Source organism: Oncorhynchus tshawytscha, linkage group LG13 (assembly GCF_018296145.1).
Source record: "Oncorhynchus tshawytscha isolate Ot180627B linkage group LG13, Otsh_v2.0, whole genome shotgun sequence".
Lineage (NCBI taxonomy): Eukaryota > Metazoa > Chordata > Actinopteri > Salmoniformes > Salmonidae > Oncorhynchus > Oncorhynchus tshawytscha.
The window spans coordinates 72,785,890-72,790,588 of record NC_056441.1 but is presented as its reverse complement, the minus strand read 5'-3'; positions in this window follow the sequence as shown (position 1 = coordinate 72,790,588).

Here is a 4,699-nt window from a genome sequence, read left to right as displayed (position 1 = left end):
CATCAGTAATAGATGGCTGAGGGATAGAGGAAGGACATCAGTAGATGAGAGAGGTTGAGGGCAGAGGAAGGACATCAGTAACAGATGGCTGAGGGCAGAGGAAGGACATCAGTAAGAGAGAGGCTGAGGGCAGAGGAAGGACATCAGTAATAGATGGCTGAGGGCAGATGGAATGACATCAGTAATAGATGGGAGAGGGGGGCAGAGAGAAGACATCAGTAACAGATGGCTGAGGGCAGAGGAAGGACATCAGTACAGATGGGAGAGGCTGAGGGCAGAGGAAGGACATCAGTAATAGATGGTTGAGGCTGAGGGTAGAGGAAGGACATCAGCAATAGATGGGAGAGGCTGAGGGTAGAGGAAGGACATCAGTAATAGATGGTTGAGGCTGAGGCAGAGGAAGGACATCAGTAATAGATGGTTGAGGGCAGAGGAAGGAGATCCAAAGAGAGAGAGGCTGAGGGCAGAGGAAGGACATCAGAAATAGATGGTTGAGGGTAGAGGAAGGAGATCAGAAATAGATGGGAGAGGTTGAGGGCAGAGGAAGGAGATCAGTAATAGATGGTTGAGGGTAGAGGAAGGACATCAGTAATAGATGGTTGAGGGCAGAGGAAGGACATCAGTAATAGATGGTTGAGGGCAGAGGAAGGACATCAGTAATAGATGGGAGAGGCTGAGGGCAGAGGAAGGACATCAGTAACAGATGGTTGAGGGCAGAGGAAGACATCAGTAACAGATGGCTGAGGGCAGAGGAAGGACATCAGCACAGATGGCTGAGGGCAGAGGAAGGACATCAGTAATAGATGGCTGAGGGCAGAGGAAGGACATCAGCACAGATGGCTGAGGGCAGAGGAAGGACATCAGCAATAGATGGTTGAGGGCAGAGAGGCTAACAGATGGCTGAGGGCAGAGGAAGGACATCAGTAATAGATGGGAGAGGCTGAGGGCAGAGGAAGGACATCAGCACAGATGGCTGAGGGCAGAGGAATGACATCAGCACAGATGGCTGAGGCAGAGAGGAAGGACATCAGTAACAGATGGGCTGAGGGCAGAGGAAGGACATCAGCAGATGGGAGATGGCTGAGGGCAGAGGAAGGAGATCAGCACAGATGGGAGAGGCTGAGGGCAGAGGAAGGACATCAGTAATAGATGGGAGAGATTGAGGGCAGAGGAAGGACATCAGTAACAGATGGTTGAGGGCAGAGGAAGGACATCAGCAATAGATGGCTGAGGGCAGAGGAAGGACATCAGTAACAGATGGTTGAGGGCAGAGGAAGGACATCAGTAACAGATGGTTGAGGGCAGAGGAATGACATCAGCACAGATGGCTGAGGGCAGAGGAAGGACATCAGTAATAGATGAGGTTGAGGGCAGAGGAAGGACATCAGCAATAGATGGGAGAGGTTGAGGGCAGAGGAAGGACATCAGTAACAGATGGTTGAGGGCAGAGGAAGGACATCAGCACAGATGGCTGAGGGCAGAGGAAGGACATCAGTAATAGATGGGAGAGGCTGAGGGCAGAGGAAGGACATCAGTAACAGATGGGAGAGGCTGAGGGCAGAGGAAGGACATCAGCAGTAGATGGGAGAGGCTGAGGGCAGAGGAATGACATCAGTAACAGATGGCTGAGGCTGAGGAGAGGAAGGACATCAGCACAGATGGGAGAGGCTGAGGGCAGAGGAAGGACATCAGTAATAGATGGTTGAGGGCAGAGGAAGGACATCAGTAATAGATGGTTGAGGTAGAGGAAGGACATCAGTAATAGATGGTTGAGGGCAGAGGAAGGACATCAGTAACAGATGGCTGAGGCAGAGGAAGGACATCAGTAGATGAGAGAGGCTGAGGGCAGAGGAAGGACATCAGTAATAGATGGCTGAGGGCAGAGGAAGGACATCAGTACAGATGGGAGAGGCTGAGGGCAGAGGAAGGACATCAGCACAGATGGGAGAGGCTGAGGGCAGAGGAATGACATCAGCACAGATGGCTGAGGGTAGAGAGGGCAGAGGGCAGGAAGGACATCAGTAACAGATGGCTGAGGGCAGAGGAAGGACATCAGCAATAGATGGCTGAGGGTAGAGGAAGGACATCAGTAATAGATGGCTGAGGGGTAGAGGAAGGACATCAGTAGATGGGAGAGGCTGAGGGTAGAGGAAGGACATCAGTAATAGATGGTTGAGGGTAGAGGAAGGACATCAGTAATAGATGGTTGAGGTTGAGGAAGGAGATCCAAAATCAGATGGGAGAGGTTGAGGGTAGAGGAAGGAGATCAGAAATAGATGGTTGAGGGTAGAGGAAGGAGATCCGAAATAGATGGGAGAGGCTGAGGGTAGAGGAAGGACATCAGTACAGATGGTTGAGGGTAGAGGAAGGACATCAGTAATAGATGGTTGAGGGTAGAGGAAGGACATCAGTAATAGATGGTTGAGGGCAGAGAGAAAGGACATCAGTAATAGATGGGAGAGGCTGAGGGCAGAGGAAGGACATCAGCAACAGATGGCTGAGGGCAGAGGAAGGACATCAGAAATAGATGGTTGAGGGCAGAGGAAGGACATCAGCAACAGATGGCTGAGGGCAGATGAAGGACATCAGCACAGATGGTTGAGGGCAGAGGAAGGACATCAGCACAGATGGCTGAGGGCAGAGGAAGGACATCAGTAACAGATGGTTGAGGGCAGAGGAAGGACATCAGCACAGATGGCTGAGGGCAGAGGAAGGACATCAGTAACAGATGGCTGAGGGCAGAGGAAGGACATCAGTAATAGATGGTTGAGGGCAGAGGAAGGACATCAGCAATAGATGGGAGAGGCTGAGGGCAGAGGAAGGACATCAGCACAGATGGTTGAGGGCAGAGGAAGGACATCAGTAATAGATGGCTGAGGGCAGAGGAAGGACATCAGTAGATGGGAGAGGCTGAGGGCAGAGGAAGGACATCAGTAATAGATGGGAGAGGTTGAGGGTAGAGGAAGGACATCAGTAATAGATGGGAGAGGCTGAGGGCAGAGGAAGGACATCAGTAATAGATGGAGAGATTGAGGGTAGAGGAAGGAGATCCTGGAAATAGATGGGAGAGGTTGAGGGTAGAGGAAGGAGATCAGAAACAGATGGTTGAGGGTAGAGGAAGGAGATCAGAAATAGATGGGAGAGGTTGAGGGCAGAGGAAGGAGATCAGTAACAGATGGGAGAGGTTGAGGGTAGAGGAAGGACATCAGTAACAGATGACAGAGGTTGATGGTAGAGGAAGGATATCAGAAATAGATGGGAGAGGTTGAGGCAGAGGAAGGACATCAGCACAGATGACAGAGGTTGATGGTAGAGGAAGGAGATCCGAATAGATGGGAGAGGTTGAGGGCAGAGGAAGGAGATCAGTAATAGATGACAGAGGTTGATGGTAGAGGAAGGATATCAGAAATAGATGGGAGAGGTTGAGGGTAGAGGAAGGACATCAGTAATAGATGGGAGAGGTTGAGGGTAGAGGAAGGAGATCAGAAATAGATGGGAGAGGTTGAGGGTAGAGGAAGGACATCAGTAATAGATGGGAGAGGTTGAGGGTAGAGGAAGGACATCAGAAATAGATGGGAGAGATTGAGGGTAGAGGAAGGACATCAGTAATATATGGGAGAGGGTAGAGGAAGGACATCCATAATAGATGAGAGAGGTTGAGGGCAGAGGAAGGACATCAGTACAGATGAGAGGCTGAGGGCAGAGGAAGGACATCAGTAATAGATGAGAGAGGCTGAGGGCAGAGGAAGGACACATCAGTAATAGATGGTTGAGGGTAGAGGAAGGACATCAGTAACAGATGGCTGAGGGCAGAGGAAGGACATCAGTAATAGATGGTTGAGGGTAGAGGAAGGACATCAGTAATATATGGTTGAGGGTAGAGGAAGGACATCAGAAATAGATGGGAGAGGTTGAGGGTAGAGGAAGGAAATCAGAAATAGATGAGAGAGGTTGAGGGTAGAGGAAGGACATCAGTAATAGATGAGAGAGGTTGAGGGTAGAGGAAGGACATCAGAAATAGATGAGAGAGGTTGAGGGTAGATGAAGGACATCAGTAATAGATGAGAGAGGTTGAGGTTAGAGGAAGGACATCAGTAATAGATGAGAGAGGTTGAGGGTAGAGGAAGGACATCAGTAATAGATGAGAGAGGTTGAGGAGATAATGACATCAGCACAGAGGCTGAGGGCAGAGGAATGACATCAGAAACAGATGGGAGAGGCTGAGGGCAGAGGAAGGACATCAGTAATAGAGATGGGAGAGGCTGAGGCAGAGGAAGGAAATCAACAGATGAGAGAGGCTGAGGGCAGATGAAGGACATCAGTAAATAGATGAGACAGGCTGAGGGTAGAGGAAGGACATCAGTAGTAGATGGGAGAGGGTAGAGGAAGGACACCAGTAATAGATGACAGGCTGAGGTTAGAGGAAAGGACATCAGTAGTAGATGGCTGAGGGCAGAGGAAGGAGCACAGATGGCTGAGGAAAGATAATGCCGATTAATCAGCACAGATTATTGAGGGCAGCTGGTGACACTCAGTAATAGATGGTTGAGGGCAGAGGAAAGGACATCAGTAAGAGATGGCTGAGGGTAGAGGAAGGACATCAGCAATTGATGGCTGAGGGCAGAGGTAATGACATCAGCACAGATGGCTTGAGGGCAGAGGAATGGACACTCAGCAATCAGATGGCCGGGAGGGCAGA